Source organism: Pongo pygmaeus, chromosome 5 (assembly GCF_028885625.2).
Source record: "Pongo pygmaeus isolate AG05252 chromosome 5, NHGRI_mPonPyg2-v2.0_pri, whole genome shotgun sequence".
In the NCBI taxonomy this organism is placed as follows: domain Eukaryota; kingdom Metazoa; phylum Chordata; class Mammalia; order Primates; family Hominidae; genus Pongo; species Pongo pygmaeus.
This window is the reverse complement of record NC_072378.2, coordinates 86741044-86759977: the sequence shown is the minus strand read 5'-3', so window position 1 is coordinate 86759977 and position 18934 is coordinate 86741044. Positions and strand designations below refer to the sequence as shown.

The following is an 18934-nucleotide window of genomic DNA, read 5'->3' as shown; positions in this document are numbered from 1 at the left end:
AAAGATAAGTTATACAGAAACATACATGTTAAGACTCTTACCTAAAAGGTTCTATATAGTTATGCTAAATGAAGAGAGATTCTAATTAAATGTTTTTATAACACAGAAGACTGCCACAATTGGTCCTCTCCACACTTCAGGGTTTAAGACTCATTTAATCAAACATAGGAAAATTCAGGTGTCTTTTCCTAGAAAACAGGGTATTGAAGGAAAAAAAAATTTCCTGAGGGCTTGTATCCTCTGGCATACAGAAGCACTTTTAAAAACTGGAGGGAGGGAAGGGGTGGGGGGATTGTATTCTACTACCAAAGCATTTACTACCTTGTCCTCTCTACTAACTTCCAACTAACAGAATTAGTAAGTGATTAGACGAAAGCAATAGAAAAAGTAAGCTGGTAAACTAAAGGGCAACAAAATAACTACTCACCTACTGAGTAGCCATATATTCACAGATCTTGGCTCTCAACTAATCCTTTCCTTTCCTTTCCCCCTAAGAAGTGAGGGCAAATACTGATTGTTAGAGACAGAAAGGACACAAAACCTGCGGCCACAGTGCAGGATGTAGGATGGGGTGTCGGGGGATACTCAACTAGGTCCAAAACCAACTCCACAGCAAAATTTCTCAGTAAAGTTGAAGTGGAAAAACTTGTTTCTCAGATATCCAGGAAAAAACACCGCAATCTTTCCCAGATGAACCCTGAAACAAATTTGCTCTCATCCACCCTTTCACCTCACCTCACAATCCCATTATATCCCAAACCTTCATGGTACAAAATAGATTCTACGTGAGGATAAAAACAACCAGAGATAAGTTCCCTAGCTCAATCCACATGAAACCCAAAGGTAAAGCTATTCCTGATCTTTGAAGTTCCAAGCAGGGATAGAGATGCTGGGAAAGAGGGGAATCCATGTTTCTGTACCCTCTTGGCATTGTTAAATGTAATGATGAACAAATGACATTGTAGCTGGTCAACATGGAACATGAGATGAAGCTGCCTACATTATACCCAAGATGATTCAGCTTCGATGTAAACACAGAAATTAAAGCCTTTTATTTGCCTAATCATGTCACTATTATACATATAATCCCAATCCAGAGACTCACTTTTGCAGGTGTTGGGGCTCAGAAACTGATACCCCAAACTGTGGCCCTTTGACATGCTGAAGAAGAAGCCTCAGAGTCTCTCTGACCTTCTCCTGTTTCTTCCCATCTCTTGATCCTCTTTCTCCCAAAATACAGTATGAAGTTGTTCTGTGAAGTTTCCTTATCTGTCTAAAGTCCAGGCCCACCAAAGAAGAAGAAAATTACCTTTGATCCTGTTAAATATAGTGAACCCCAAGTTTCTCTTCTAAGAATCAGTATGTCAGTATGTTCAGCTCTCTTATTCTTTGATTCTCCATTTTAAAGTTTAACTTCCTGGTTCTCTTCACCCCCTTGCTTCTAAGTTTCAGTAAACAACTTTCCCGCCAGTCCTAATCAGTAGTTCACATCTGTTCCCTGGTCACCTGGTCCATCCTGACTCATCCCGGTCACCTGCTTTACCTGAGTCACCCCTGGTCACCTACTCTGACCTAAGTCACCTTTAGTTACCTGTTTCTAACCATCCTTCCCGCCAAACTACTCACCCTACCATTCTGGCTCATACACCCTGCTCTTTTTAAAATAGCCAGTTGGAATTAGCTTAGACTGTGCGGGCCAACCCTAGCCAATATGGGAACGACACAGCAGTAGGGGCTACCTGTGTCAGGAACAAGACCTCCCCTGTCCAGGTGTGGTCCCACCATTGTTCCATCTGCAAGGAGCACCCTTTCTGCAGAAAGTAAAAATTGCCTGTGAAAATTAAATTTATATTTGAGTGCTGTTTCTTTGTGGCACCGGGAATAAGCATTTCTAACAGTCCCCTCCCTGAGTTTTCATTAACCGAACTCATAGGGCAGGAAGACAGAAGTCTGTCAACACATCTAGCCAGACTTTTGTCACAAACCACTGAATGCTTAGCAGGCTCAACAGACTTTGTCCCAGGCCACTGTATGTTCAAGTCCATTGAATTCCCCTAAAAATAATTTACAACCCTCCTCTAAAATCATCCACATTTCCCTACCTCCCTTTCATTAATAAATTTGTAGGCCATTTCTCCTATTAATCTGCTGTTTGTCAGTTGATTTTCAGTGAACCTTCAGAGGATGAAGGGGAAGTTTTCTTTTGACCCCTACACAGGAGAATTCTTAACTTTCTTCTAAATAGCCCTCAAATAAAGAAGAACTTATATTTCTTATGGATCTGAAATGGTTATACTCTCCAATCTTTTGACCAGCTAGATCATTCAGAGGACAATGACAGAGAACTATGGACTGCTAGAAATGAAAACATTCTCTTGCATGGTGATTTTGATTAGAGCAATTAAAACCTGGGATTAGTTCCTGGTTGAACCAACATGAACTAGGAAAGACTATACAAGAAAATTTGGAATTCAATGATGCAACCATTCAATCAAAAGGGATGTTAAGATTCATGATCAGTCTTTGAATTCAGACTGTGCCACTGGCAGGCATACAAGTATGGTATAATAAAAATAACTGGTCTTTGTCCTAGGTTCCTAGCACAGAGCTCCTGAAACCCTTGAAATCTACATAAGTGTCTTTTTCATGTTAATGAGATAACATTAGGCTGAGGAGCTTCTAGATAGCAATAAAATAGGGACTGGTCACTACAAAGACCATGCCATGATTAGAGAGATGGAACTTGTAGCCCCACCCCCCAGTCTTGCAGGAGGTAAAGGGGCACAGAGATTGAACCCAATCGCCAATGGCCAATGATTTGATCAATCATGCCTATGTACTCCACAAGACCTCCTAAACAACAGTAGTCTAAGAGCTTCTGAGTTGGAAAACACATCCATGTGCTGGGAAGGTGGCACATCCCAACTCCACAGAGACAGGCTCTGGTGCTTAGAATCCTTTCAGATCTCACCCTAGGTACTTCTTCATCTGGCTGTTCATTTGTATCCTTTATAATACCTTGTAATAGTAAGTATAGCATTTTCCTGAGTTCTGTGAGTTATTCTAGCAAATTACTGACCCTGAGGAGAGGGTTGTGAGAACCCCTAATGTTGTAGCCAAGTTGGACAGACTTGGGGACCTGGTACTTGCGACTGGCATCTGACCAAAGTCCTACACTTTTTTCCCCATTAAACCAATGGTTTTTGTTCCCACACCCCTTCAAGAATGAATGAATGTCTATACACATATATATTTATACACATATGAACAGACAAAGATAAAAGTCACTGTAATCTGGTTTGAAGATGAGTTGGGGGGAGATGGCACAGAGGGGAAAAGACAAGGAACGAAACCTAAACGTCTTCCTGCAACGCACCATATTGCTTCCATTAATGAGTAACCTGTAAGAAAAATATGGTAAGAAAATTTAAAACTGTTTTTTGATGAATGACTGATGGAACTAGGGATGCTTAATCTGGATACTAAATAATATTTACTGAATATTTACCATGTGCTAGGCATTGTTCTAAGAGCTTTACATGTACTACCTATTCAGTAATTAGGTAAATTATAGTAATATGCTTATATTAAAAATTAACAAACCAGAAGTAATGAAATAACAAGCCATAAGATCACAGAGCTAGGAAAAGGCAGAGAAGGGATTCAAATCCTCATAGTCTGACTTCAGAGTGTTCATTCTTAACTACTATGTGATACATTTCTGGAGAAATAAAAATTGACTTATAAATCCAATTTTCAAAATTTGGATTAAATTTTACATTAAATTGGCCAAATTCACAAATCTAGAGGCTTGTCACATAAGAGTGGAGTTAATTTTATTCTGTGTGTCTCACAGGTCATACCAGGACCACTAGGTTGAAGTTTAAAAGAGACACTTTCCTGTTTCCTATAAGACAAAACTACCAAACCATTAGAGTAAACCAAAAACAGAACAAGTTGGCCTCCTGAGACAGGTGGTGGCCCACCAACTGAAGTTATTCAAAGAGGAGCAAGATGATTCAGAGTTGAGGATGCTGAAAGGAGTCATATATTAAAGACACACTCCACCATACCAGAAGGGACTACACTAGTGAGTATATGTGTGCGTTCATAAACTAGTGGCTCATGGATGTTTTGATGTGCACATTGTTCAAAAAATATTTGAATTAGTTCCTAATATTTAGAAGTCATATATTTTACATAAAAACTTGGGTTTCTGGCTTTTCTTTTATAACAAAAAAAATTGGCAACTTTGGGCCCACATCCCAGCATGGCAACTAGCTAGGGCTGAGTGATGACCCAAGATCTCCCACTGAGATCAGACACAGGCTCTGTGGTTGCTACATGCCTCACCTCATTCTTTGTTTGTTTGTTTGTTTTTGAGACAGAGTCTTGCTCTGTTCCCCAGGCTGGAATGCAGCGGCATGATCTCGGCTCACAGCAAGCTCCGCCTCCCGGGTTCACGCCATTCTCCTGCCTCAGCCTCCCGTGTAGTTGGGACTACAGGCGCCCACCACCACGCCTGGCTAATTTTTGTATTTTTAGTAGAGACGGGGTTTCACCTTGTCAGCCAGGATGGTCTTGATCTCTTGACCTCGTGATCCGCCCGCCTCGGCCTGCCTCACCTCATTCTTTAAGGGAGCTACTAGATCCCCACAAAGTTATTTGTGGCTACTGCATCTGCTCTATAGTGTGTGTTCTGGGGCAAGCCTAGGATAGAAGAAATAGGTAAGAGGTTAAAGGATCTCTAACACAGTGTTTCTCGCAGTGTTTTTCATTATTGTCCCCTCTTAAGGAGACTTTTGACTTTTTTTCCTAATTGTTCATCATCCTCAATGAAATTTTGATACCACAAATTAAACTATGTATCTGTTTACATGTAACAAACAATTAAAAAAAAAACTTTTTTCTTTAAGAGCCAATTTTTACTCTCTTGAGAACAAAAATGCACACTTTAACAATTTGGCTCTTAAGTTTATTTCTCATTATTTAAAACAGCAGAGTCTAGAACATATATGCTTTAGGGAGAAAGAGTATAGATTAACTTCTGATAGCTTCCTTTAGTTGCCTTAAGGATTACTAGGAGGGAAAATAAAAGAGAAATAAAACCACGGGGGGTGTTACATTTAATAAACATGGGGATTAAATTACATTATTGTCCTATGTAAAGATAAGCCTAGTGGTGTGTTGGTTATGGTTATATTATTACATTCATGTTCCACTTCCAATTTACATCTAGGGTTCTCTAGAACAGAAGTTATCAAACATTTTGATCTCATGACTCTTTACTCTCTTAAAAATTACTGAGGATCCCAAAGCGTTGTTTATGTGAGTTACAACTACTGACATTCACCATATTCAAAACGAAAACTGAGACTTTTACTTACTTATAAACAAGTTTAAAATAACAATAAACCCATCACATTACCATAAATAAGATATTTTTAATAAAAATGCATTTTCTGAAAAAAGTGAAAAGAGAGGCATTGTTTTACATTTTTCAAATCTCTTCAATGCCTGACAAGAGAAAAGAGCAGGTTTCTCATATCAGTTTATGCACTTAATTTGCTGCAATACCACACATCATGTAAATTTTGGAAAACTCCACTGTACACGACTGAAAGGTGGCAAATAATGTCTTACAGTTTTGACCTTTTAAACCCCCTGAGGAGCCTTTGATGAATGTGAAATACTCTTTAAAATTTCTAAGTTATTAAAATGTATTTTAAGCTTTTGTGTAGAAATGGTAGACTGGACACATTCATTTTGCACCTTACTCTCCTCTCCCCAAACCTCACTGAAACTACAGTAATTTTTTTTAAAGTGGCATAAATCCATAAGAATAGGAACATGGGAATGGAACAAAAAGAAATAAAATCTTAAAAGCTGGAAAGCATATGTAAGATTGACAGTCCAAGAAAAGTGACTCCTAAATAGGCTTTAGGTAAAAACAACAAAAACAAACAAACAAACAAAACCCACTAACTCTGCATAATCACCAAAGGGCTCAGGAACTGTGAGCACCAGATGCCTCTGAAAATGGGGGGTGAAAGTGGGGCTAAAAATGAGATAACTGGTTGAAAAGTCTATTTTAGGAGTTAAGCCTCCCTGATTTCCTCCTCATTCTCCACAGCTAGAAAACCCAAGCGAGGTACTGCCACTCTTCCTCAGTATAGAAGTTTAAAAAGAGGTGTTTGGACACAGTCAAGGAAAAGTAGCTTGTTTTTCAGGGCAATAAGTCAACTTTACATACTCCCTATAGACAGCAAGCCCCTTTTTTCCAACTCACTGCCTGAACTTCCAGGTCCCTAGCTGAGTCTTTTTCTGGGAAATCAAAAAGAAAAGACCCAATATTCTGACACCATGCCTTCATCAGGGACTGAAACAAACTAGACCCCCTTATTTGTGAAAATCACAACAAATGTCATACATGAACTTGGAGCTCTCAACCACCTTTTTAGCAGTGTACCCTTAAATATGGTATTTAAAGACCAGTTGACATTTTTAAAAAGCTTCTAATGTTGAGAGAAATCAAAACAAGGGGGAAAAAAAAAGCAACTTTGAATAAAGAGAAACCATGCAAGGAGAAAGTAAAATTTCAAGAAACTATCACTGATATTCTTTGATATGTGAGAAAACATATTACATCTACGAACAAAAACACCATGTTATAAGAAATAGTTATGGAAAAAAAGACTAATAAAAATTATGGATAGGAGAAAAAAGATTTTAAAATTTAAAGAATAATGCTAGAGGTCCCATAATTAATAACAGGAGTTCCAGGAAGTCAGAATAGAGAAATTGAGGGGAATAAAGAAAATATTTAATTCAAATTAATTTTCTAGAACCTAAGAACATGAATTTTAGGAATGAAAAGACCCACTGAATGCCCAGCACAATTACTGAAAATAGAACTGTACCAAAGTACATTCTCATAAAATTTTAGAGCTCAAAAACAAAGAGAGGATCAAAATAAGATTGGTGAGGGAGGAGGCAGCAGACTTCTCAACAGCAACACTGGAGCAAAAAGAAAATGAAGCACTGCATTAAAAGCTATGGCGAAACTATTTATATCCAACGATTGTAACTATTAAAATAGAAAAGTCATTTTTGGACATATGTGGTCTAAAATTTTTTACCTTCTAGGCACATTTTTTCAGGATGTTACTGAAGAAAGAATTTCACCAAAATGAAAAATAAACCAGGAAAGGAGTCAGAATGATACACAGAAAAAAGGGAGCTCTAACATGAGAGAGACGAATGAAGTAAGATTCCAAGAAGACAGTTGTGCAATGGGCCTGGAAAATAATTACAGCATATTAGATGGATTTTGGATAAATTTCTTCAAGATGAAATTGATAGATAATCTAATGTGCTTGAATAAGCTTAGAGGAGATTTAAACAATTGAGGGAGAATTTGGATTGAATTGGTGATAAACACACAGAAAATTACGCTAAGAAAAAATACAATAATTTACGTCTGGAGAAACTGGACTCACCAATTAGAAAATGCAGATTCTTCACAAACACAAGTAAAACAGTTACAAAAACTGAACACAAACTAGGCCACATAGACAGTCACATGAAATAAAGAATATATTTCACATTTTTTATATCTTTTTTCACATTTTTCCACATTCTTTGAATAAAACGCAATAAAGTTAAACACTTAACAAAAGAATACCCTAACAAAGGAAACTACAAACTTGAAATTTTAAACTGTACTTCTCAGTCAGGGGTAAAAGAAACCATAATAGAAATCAGAGAATACTTAAACTTGAATTACAGCAAAAACACAACCTATCAAAATTCGTAGGATGCAGCTAAAGCAATCTTAAGAGGGACAGTTTTAGATGCAAATGTTTATACTGTCACTTCTGTTACAGCTTAAAAAAATACACATATACACATTTGTTCTGACACAACATTAGCAAAACAAGAATTTCTCATTTGCTTATGTACTATTTTTTGGTGGGAAACATTAGGTGAAAGCAGACAACTGTACTCAGATGAACTGAGCTGTTAGAATATGCAAAATGCACATGCGCACGCAAATCAAACATGTACCAGCTACCTTAGTTCACCATGCGTGTTATAGTGATACCCATTCACAAGTGGTGTTACAACTTTCTATCCAATTTCAGAGAACTCTCCTCCTGCTAATTCACATTAACTCACAAACTACATCCCTTTCGACACCCACTTTCGTTCTGGTGCCCACTTCTGCAAAGAAACTTCAGATCTTTTTCAAGGTAAACTACCTATGTATTTCTTAACTACTTAACAGGTATAAAACTGCGCTACTGTTTCAATAAGGTTCTGCGTGTGTGATGACGTTTCTGCATGCTGTGTCTCTTAAGTATACTTTTTCGATAAGCCCTGTGATCTTTAATGTGCAATTTTGCATGACAAAGTGATTGTTAGGAATTCATATATTGTAATAAAACAAAACTGGCTGCATTTAAAAACAGAAAATAAAGAATAGCCAAAGAAAATATTATTGGGACAAATGGAGAAATTTAAATATATATTGTAATTAGATAATAGTGGTGTGTCAATATTACATTTCCTGAGTGTGATGATTGTGTTGTGAGTATACAGAAAAATGTATTTGGCCTTAGGAGACAAAAGCTTAAAGTATATAAGGGGGGCAATGTCATAATACTGGCTAACTCTTAAAGGATTCAGAAAATAAAATAAAATGTGAGACAAAGCGAATATGGCAAAATGTGAATGAAGGGGGAATCTCGGTGAAAGCTATGTGGGTATTCATGGTACTATTTTAACTTTTCTGTTATGAAGAGCTTGGAAAAGCAACGTACTGAGGGTGGGAAGTGTGGTAGATTGAATTCCTCACCTCTCCTTGTTTCCCTGTCCTTTGTCACATGACTTTGGAGTACTTATCATAATGGTAGAAAATATTTTCCTAACCCATGTGACCTGTTCTGACCAAGAGAATGGGGCAGAAGTGATAGTAGGACAGCTGTAAGTTTAAGCATCTTGTTTTCTCTTATGCTTCTGCCCTCACAATGAGAAGATACGTCCAGATTAGCCTGCTGTTCCCAGCAGGGTAATGAGAGGTAGATGTCATCCTGTTGCTCCAGTTGAGTCCAACCTGTATCAGGTAACAGCCAATCTGAAACATATCTATCAGATATGTTTCAAGATCAACAGATACTTGGCCAGACCTCAGATGAGTGAGCGATAATGCTTACATTAAATGCTACTAAGGTTTTTGTGGTTTATTATGCAAAATTTGGCAAAAATAACTAAGTAGCCAACTTAAATTGGACAAAGAACAGGATAAACTCAGAGTATAAAAACGTAAAAGTAATAAAACTAAGATGAGAAATAAATGACATAGAAAATAAAGACACAGATTGTGGTGAGGATGTTTAAAAAAATAAGAAAACACATAGAGAGGGTCAACAAAACTAAACCTAGTCATGTGGCAAAGCTGGTCAAGAAAAAGAGAAGGCACAAATCAACAGTATTGGAAATGAGAAAGGAACCATAACTACAAGAGCAATAAAGATGTTTTAAAATCAAAATATATTGAATAATCTTATTTGAAATAAGATTATTGAGTAAGAATCATCTTATCTGAAAATAACTTAAAAATCTGAATAAAATGAGAATGGTTAGAATATTATTAAAATGTTCTAACATTTTAAAATGGTCTCACAAAGAAATAGAAAAAAATAGTCCTTTACCTATTAAGAAACTGAATCCAGGTTAAGAAAAAAAAAATAATTATCATACAATTTTTATAGAAAAGTCCAGCAAGCAGGCTGGGCATGGTGGCTCATGTCTGTAATACCAGCACTTGGGAAAGCCAAGGTGGGAGGATAATTTGAGGCCAGGGGTTCGAGACCAGCCAGAGCAACATAGTAAGACCTCATCTCTACCAATAATTTAAAAAATTAGCCAGGTGTAGTGGCACATGCCTGTAGTCTCAGCTACTTGGGAGGCTAAAGCTGGAGGATCGCTCGAGCCCAGGAGTTGAGGTTGCAGTGAGCTATGATCTTGCCACTGCACTACAGCCTGAAGACAGAGAGAGATATCATGTCTGGGGCCAGTGGGGAGCGGGGAAAAACCCCAGCAAACAATTCTTTAGGAAACAGATAATCTCTTTATTACAGAAGGTTTTGGATGAAAGGAGTGGGAAAAGTCACTAATTCATTGTTTGAGGCTACTATAAACATGAGATTAAAACTGGGTACATACGGTATGAGAAAGGAAGAATCACAGGCCAATCTCAGACATACACAGCGATTTAAAATCCTAAATGTGGCCAGGCATAGTGGTTCACGCCTGTAATCCCAGCACTTTGGGAGGCTGAGGCAGGCAGATTGCCTGAGGTCAGGTGTTCGAGACCAGCCTGGCCAACATGGTGAAACCCCGTCTCTAGTAAAAATACAAAAATTAGCTGGGTGTGGTGGAAGGCGCCTGTAATCCCAGCTATTCGGGAGGCTGAGGCAGAAGAATCGCTTGAACCCAGGAGGCAGAGGTTGCAGTGAGGCAAGATCGTGCCATTGCACTCCAGCCTGGGCGATAAGAGCGAGACTTAGTATCAAAAAAAAAAAAAAAAAAAAAAAAAAAAAAAAAAAATCCTAAATGTTACCAACCAAATCCTACAATAAACTTTAAATTAAAAAAATATATATTTTGAAACAATCACAAAGTTACAGAAAAGTTGGAGATACAGTACAAAGACATTTTTTTCCTAAGCTATTTGGTAGTTAGTGGCCAACCTAATGCCTCATTACCTTCAAAGAGTATGTATTTCCTACAAACAAGTACATTCTCCCACATAACCACAGTATGACCACCAGAATCAGGCAATAAACACTGATACATTACTATTATTTAATCTGCAGACATTATTCACATATGCCAAATTATCCCAATGACGTTTTATAGAAAAAGATACAGTAGTAGTACAGTTTGCGTTTGTCATGTCCCTTCAGTCTCCTTAAATCCTAAGTAACACTTGAAAGACTCTTTCAGGACCCTGGCATCATTGGAGATTATTATAGGCCACCTATTTTGTAGAATGTCCCTCAATTTGGCTTTAGTATTTTCTTTTTATTAGATTTATGTTATGCATTTTTAGTGAGAATGGCACAGAAGTAATGGTCATTTCTTCTCACTATATCCTATCAGGTGGTGCACATTATGGATGATATTCATTTTGATCCCTTGATTAAAGTAGTGTCTGCCCTCCTTACTCTGCTTAGGCTTTGACTCGGCCTGCTGGAACTAGGCGCCTCTCTAGGTAGTCGTCCCTTCCTGTTCTGCTTAGGCTCTCACATACTATGCCAGGCTGCCCATATGCCTGCTCACCCTGCTCTGGCTCTGACTCCCCATACCAGGTAGCTCCTTCCCCACCCATGGATGCCTAACTCATCTCACCTGGGCCCTAAATCCCCACACACAGCCACCCCAGCCACCTCCCTATGGTGCCCTCCTTATCTTGAGTGGGCTCTGATGCCTTCCCCCATCATGACACTACTATTCAATCTGGGCTTTGACATTCCACTCTGGGCCACTGCAGCACCCCACCCCCCATTGCAGATACATACCTTGCTTTGACCCACATAATGGCTTCAGGACTGAATTATTCAGGAAGGGAAGAGGAAGCGTTGCAATACACATTTTAAATGTATTTTGGGCCTAGTAGGTGTTATCCTAGAAACGTGAGGATAATTTAAAGTTAGGAAAATCGCTAAGCACAGTGGCTCACACTTGTAATCCCAGTACTTTGGTAGGCTGAGGCGGGCAGATCACTTAAGCTCAGAAGTCCAAGATCAGCATGGACAACACGGCAAAACCCTGTCTCTAATAAAAATACAAAAAGTTAGCCAGGTATGGTGACATGTGCCTGTAGTCACAGCTATTCTGGGGTGCTGAGGTGGGAGGATCACCTTAACCTTGGAGGTCAAGGTTGCAGTGAGCCACGATCATGCCACTGCACTCCAGCCTGGCCAACACAGTGAACCCTGTCTCACTTTAAAAAAAAAAAAAAGGAAAATATATTAATGTAATTCACTCTAATAACAGATTTTAAGGGGGGAAATTATATGATTACCTCAAAACCATTAAAAAGATATGCAGTAGTCCCCTATTTATTCATGGGGGATAAATTCCAAGACTCCCAGTGGATGCCTGAAACCCTGGATAGTAGTGAACTCTACATATACTATTTTATCCCTATATATACACATACCTAAGATAAAGTTTAATTTGTAAATTAGGCACAGTAAGAGATTAACACAAATAATAAAATAGAACAATTAACAATATTCTGTATTAATGAAAGTTATGTGAATGTGGTCTCTTTCTCTCCCCACTTACTGTATGTAATACTTTTGTACCAGGGTAACTAAAACCACAGAAAACAAAACCATGGATGGGGCGGGGGGAGGGGGAACTATTGTAATCAAAATGCAACTTGAGGTAAAGAAGAATCAGTATCTCTTTACGACAAGGAACAGAAAGAAAGCTCTTTATTTATTATTATTATTATTATTATTATTATTATTATTATACTTTAGGCTCTATGGTACATGTGCGCAACGTGCAGGTAAGTTACATATGTATACATGTGCCATGCTGGTGCGCTGCACCCACCAACTCGTCACCTAGCATTAGGTATATCTCCCAATGCTATCCCCCCCACCCCCCCACATCACTGGCCATCAGAGAAATGCAAATCAAAACCACAATGAAATACCATCTCACACCAGTTAGAATGGCAATCATTAAAAAGTCAGGAAACAACAGGTGCTGGAGAGGATGTGGAGAAATAGGAACACTTTTACACTGTTGGTGGTACTGTAAACTAGTTCAATCCTTGTGGAAGTCAGTGTGGCGATTCCTCAGGGATCTAGAACTAGAAATTCCATTTGACCCAGCCATCCCATTACTGGGTATATACCCAAAGGACTATAAATCATGCTGCTATAAAGACACATGCACACGTATGTTTATTGCAGCATTATTCACAATAGCAAAGACTTGGAACCAACCAAAATGTCCAACAATGACTGGATTAAGAAAATGTGGCACATATACACCATGGAATACTATGCAGCCATAAAAAATGATGAGTTCATGTCCTTTGTAGGGACATGGATGAAATTGGAAATCACCATTCTCTGTAAACTATCGCAAGAACAAAAAACCAAACACCGCATATTCTCACTCATAGGTGGGAATTGAACAATGAGAACACACGGACACAGGAAGGGGAACATCACGGATCTTTGACAAACCTGACAAAAACAAGAAATGGGAAAAGGATTCCCTATTTAATAAATGGTGCTGGGAAAACTGGCTAGCCATATGTAGAAAGCTGAAACTGGATCCCTTCCTTACACCTTATACAAAAATCAATTCAAGATGCATTAAAGACTTAAATGTTAGACCTAAAACCATAAAAACCCTAGAAGAAAACCTAGGCATTATCATTCAGGACATAGGCATGGGCAAGGACTTCATGTCTAAAACACCAAAAGCAATGGCAACAAAAGCCAAAATTGACAAATGGGATCTAATTAAACTAAAGAGCTTCTGCACAGCAAAGGAAACTATCATCAGAGTGAACAGGCAACCTACAAAATGGGAGAAAATTTTCGCAACCTACTCATCTGACAAAGGGCTAATATCCAGAATCTACAATGAACTCCAACAAATTTACAAGAAAAAAACAAACAACCCCATCAAAAAGTGGGCGAAGGACATGAACAGACACTTCTCAAAAGAAGACATTTATGCAGCCAAAAAACACATGAAAAAATGCTCACCATCACTGGCCATCAAAGAAAGCTCTTTAATGTGATGGAGGGTATCCAGAAAAACCCATAGCAAACTACATTCTGGGAATATGAAATGTTAGAAGCATTTCCCTTTAAAGTCAGAAAACAAAAATGAAAATGCCTATCACTGCTTCTATTCAAAACTGTAGGGCTAATCAGCACAATCTGAAAAAGAAATAAAAGCAGTAAGAACCAGAAAGATAAAATAAAAATGCCACCATTGCAGACAATGCACACGTAAGAACTTCAAGAGAATTCAGTATAGTAGCTAGATATAAGATCCATACACAAAATCAACTGCAATTCTATTTTTTTAAAAAGCAATTAGAAACTATAATTTTTAAAAAGATAACATTCACAATAACAAAACTCGTGAAGTACCTAGGAATGAATCTAACAAAGTATTTATAAGATCTTTTCAAAAAAAAGTATAAAACTTTATTTAAAGAATAAAAGGAAGGGTGCATAAATGGAAATGCCACATACATAGATAGTGGAAGACAAGTTGAAGATGACAATACGAGCCAAATTTAAAAAGTCAAAGCAATGCCAATGAAATTCTCCATAGGATTATTTACAGAACTTGACACGTTGATTCTAAAAATCATACAAAAGGCCAAATCAATTTTGAAGAGCCAGGTTTTTGAATCTGGAAGATTATCTGCCCTAATCAGATAGCAAGACTTATCCCAAAGCTATAGAAATTAAGACAGTGTGATTTTGTTATACACATAGATAACAGAAATGAAAGAGCTTTAAAACAGAATTACATATATGTGGGAGCATGGTATATAAAAAAGTCCCATCAGAAACCAGTGAGGAAAGTACAGACTATTCCATAAATAATCTGAAACAACCATTTAAACAGGAAAGAAAAATTATAACTATTCCAAGCATACAACAAAACTATATCCTATATGGACAAGTAACTGAATGTAAAAAGCAATACTTTAAAACTTTAGGATGAGGCCGGGTGTGGTGGCTCATGCCTGTAACCCCAGCACTTTGGGAGGCTGAGGTGGGCGGATCACTTGAGGTCGGGAGTTCAAGACCAGCCTGACCACCATGCAGAAACCTTGTCTCTACTAAAATACAAAAGCTAGCTGGGTGTGGTGGTGCATGCCTGTAATCCCAGCTACTCAGGAAGCTGAGGCAGGAGAATCACTTGAACCCGGGAGGCGGAGGTTGCAGTGAGCTGAGATCATGCCATTGCACTCCAGCCTGGGCAACAAGAGCGAAACTCCGTTACAAGGAAAAAAATAAAACAACAACAACAAACTTTAGGATGAAAACATAGGAGAACATCTTAAGACCTTAGGGCAAAGAAGGTTTTCTTAAGACAGAAAATACACACCATAATGGAAGATAATAATAACTGCAGATACAATAGAATTAAAAACTTCTGTTCAACAAAACCCCATAGAAAATCAAATAAAAGGCTACAAACTGGGAAGACATTTTGTATCTCATATTCACAAATAATACATAGTGCCATATGCATAATACAAAATTCATAATATAAATATAAGTCTACCTCGGAATCTCAGGGTTGAGCTTGTCCACCACCATTTTTACTTCTGAGTATGTTGCCTTTATATCATCTCTCTCCCAAATTGTGAGAATTCAGGAGAATCTCTTACTTGTGATGAAATCCAATAATCTTACTTCCACATTGTTCTGGTTGAGACACTTGTTTCCCCATATCTCAGTCTACCATCCCTGGCAAACGGCCCAGTGCAGTAGTTATTTCAGTAGCAGTTTAGCATTTTCAAAGAAAATAAATTATGAATTTAACATGATTCACATTCCCATATATACTCAATGCTAGGATGTGAAAATAACCATTCACAAAACTAAGTTTCTGGTAGCTTTGAATCCCTAAATAATCTCCAATAAGGATGCTATAACACAATCTCCAGACTTTCTGAGAATTCTAAAACTTCTGGCTCCAGGGCTTACTCTCTTTGTAGCATTCTGATGGCACGAACCAATCATAACCCCAAAACTTCCCTATTCCCTAGCCTGACATGGTGTGGCCCATAATTTCTCTATTCTTGTATATTCTTTGCTATAAACTAGGCTTACAGAAGCAACCACATTGATGCCTTGGCACAAAGGGTTTCAATCTTGGAAAAACACGAGCATGTTTGATGCTAACCTAATTCCTAAGAAACCTGACTTTAATGGGAGTAGAGATTTTTTTTTAAACGTCTAGTACATAACATAGAAAGGGAATGTTTTTAGGTTTCATCCACTGAATTAGTTCTCATAATGCTATGTAACTGTTTCTCCGTATAAAACACTCTGAAAAGGACAATTCCGACTTCAGCTTAGTCTCCACAGTATTTCTGGCTTTGAACTTACTTTCCAAAAACACTAACATAGTATGTCTGGTTGATCTGTACCTTTACATTGTGACTCCCATAGTCAAGCAGTCATAATGAAGGTAAATACATGGCTCAAATCTGAAGTGAAGACTTTAGCCCAACATATAGCTAAATATCATGTGGGAGGTCCAAAATCCTTAAGAGTAAACCCCCTTATACAGAATGTAACCCCTAGTAACTTCAGAGACCTACAAGCCCAGGATGTACATAATTAGATTCAAAGAAGCAGAGTCTAGCTGCCATAAATAATTATAGCATGAGCCTCAATCTCAACTTGCTGGGGATAAGGCAGAAAGGGTGCCACAGTCTACTGTGTACGTCTATCATGGGCCAATTGGCACACACAACACATCCTTACTTCAGAACATGAAATACAATGGTAGGAAACCCAGCTTTAAAGGTGATTGATTCCTTTAATTTCTATATTCTCTAGTAACTGCTCTGAATAGAAATAAAATTCAACAGAAATAGGTTTTCCCTTAGTCATTTATACTCATTGTATAAGTGACTTTTTGATGAAAAAGAAATTAAAAACATTTTCCTAGAAACAAATGTTAATATAGGCTGAACCAGAGGGCATGTGATCCATTCTCAGTGCAGGAAATGGTACTGAGACAACTGAATACCTACATGCATAAAAATGAAATGAAATGGTTACCTTACATCATACACAAAACCCAAAATGGACCATACTTAAATGAAGAGCTAAACCTATGAAACTTCTTGAAGAGTTCTTAGAACACCAAACATGATCTATTTTTATAAAGTTCATAAACTGGACTTCAATTCATCAAAATAAAAAACTTCTGCACTTCGACTCCATTAAAAAATGAAAAGCCAAGCCATAGGCTGAGAAAAAAATGTTTATAAATGATATATCTAACAAAGGGCTCATATCCAGCATACATAAAGAACTACTACAACTCTAATAAAAAGACAACCTGGTTTTTTTAAATGGGCAAAAGATTTAAATGGACAGTTCACCGAAGAAGATAAATGGCTGAAAATGCACATGAAAAGATGTTCAATATTATTAGCCATTAGGGAAATATGAATTTAACTATGAGAAACCACATCCACCAGAATGGCTATAATTTTAAAAAGACAATACCAAGTGTTGTGAGTATACAGAGAAACTGTAACTCTCATGCACTGCTAAGGAGAATGTAAAATGGCACAGTCACTTTGGATAGTCAGTTTCTTAAAAAGTTAAACATAAATTTACTATTCAAACCAGCAATTCAACTCCTAGCAATCCACCCAAAACGAAGATAAGCTTGTTGGCCAAAAGAAAAATATGTGACTGTTCACAGCAACACTATTTATAACAGCCTAAAACTAGGAACAAGCCAAATGTCCATCAATGGTTTGAATGGATAAGCAAAATGTAATAAATCCATATGGCTGAATATTTTTCAACAATACAAAGGAATGAAATATTTGATAGCTTTTATTCCATTAGTGAGAATATTCATGTATTTTGCTGTGTTTATGAGCCGCAACCAAAGGACCCTTTGAAGTTATTGTGTAATACGATATATGCACCATATTCTTTTTTGAACGAACAACATTTCTGAATTCTGATTCACATCTGGCTCAAACAGTTTCAGATAAAGATTGCAAAGTTCACAGAGAATAACTTCCCCAAGTCTAATATATTTAAGTACTTCGTATCTTATAAAACCTATTTTAAGTCCCATCCATTTCCCAACTACAAAGTAGTTCTAATGTTAATATTTTCTAAAATGACTAACATGGAACACATAAACATACAATGGGCCGGGTGTGGTTCCTCACGCCTGTAATTCCAGCACTTTGGGAGGCCGAGGCAGGCGGATCACGAGGTCGGGAGATCAAGACCATCCTGGCTAACACAGTGAAACCCCGTCTCTACTAAAAAAGCAAAATATTAGCCAGGTGTCGTGGCAGACGCCTGTAGCTCCAGCTACTAGGGAGACTAACACAGGAGAATGGTGTGAACCCGGGAGGCGGAGGTTGCAGTGAGCCGAGATCGCGCCACTGCACTCCAGCCTGGGTGACAGATCGAGACTCCATCTCAAAAAGTAAATAAATAAATAATAAAAATAAACATGCAATGGTGACTTGGTTATGTCAGGATTTAAATTTTAAGCTAATTGGTGTCATTTGTTACACAGATCTCTAGCTATCTGAATTTTCTTTCCAACTTATCAAATTTATAGAATCAATTCGAAACTGATGAGAAAGAAAATACCAATCAATATCTATTAAACATTGCTTAAAACAGCAATGATTCAAATCATATTACTTTTATTTTCAGGAAAAATTAACTACATTTCAGAGAGACCTGTTCTTATGATACATAAATATTCTTAAAATAGAAATGATCTGAAAATCCCTTTAACTGTAGCAACCTCATAACCCAGAATCAAAGACTGAAAACACCTACTGTTGAAAGCTAGAAATGAATGTACTTCTTTCAACTAAAATAGATACTTCTTAGATAAAAAACTGAAACTAACTCAGGCTCTAATGAATGCTTTTTTTTTTTTTTTTTTTTTTCTGAAACAGAGTCTCACTCTGTTGCTCAGGCTGGAGTGCAGTGGCATGACCTCTGCCTCTGGGGTTCAAGCAATTTTCCTGCCTCAGCCTCCGGAGTAGCTAGGATTACAGGCATCCGCCACCAGGCTCAGCTAATTTTTTTTTATTTTTAGTAGAGACGGAGTTTCACCCTGTTGGCCAGGCTGG

The 18934-nt window shown here is 37.7% G+C and overlaps 1 protein-coding gene across 6 annotated transcripts in view; it reads right to left on the bottom strand.

The window, feature by feature from the left end:
* ZNF292 (zinc finger protein 292) overlaps window positions 1–18934 on the bottom strand; it is a 111121-nt gene that overhangs the window by 46517 nt on the left and 45670 nt on the right. Inside the window, exon 2 of one of the 6 annotated variants that reach the window (XM_063666394.1) lies at window positions 11586–11691. The exons of 3 other annotated variants lie outside the window; for them this stretch is intronic. The gene's annotated coding sequence lies outside the window, so the exon portion shown is untranslated. Of the gene's footprint in view, window positions 1–41; window positions 189–1105; window positions 5403–11585; window positions 11692–18934 lie in introns of those variants that run through there. 2 more of the 6 variants (XM_054491478.2, XM_054491475.2) reach the window with 2 other exon arrangements.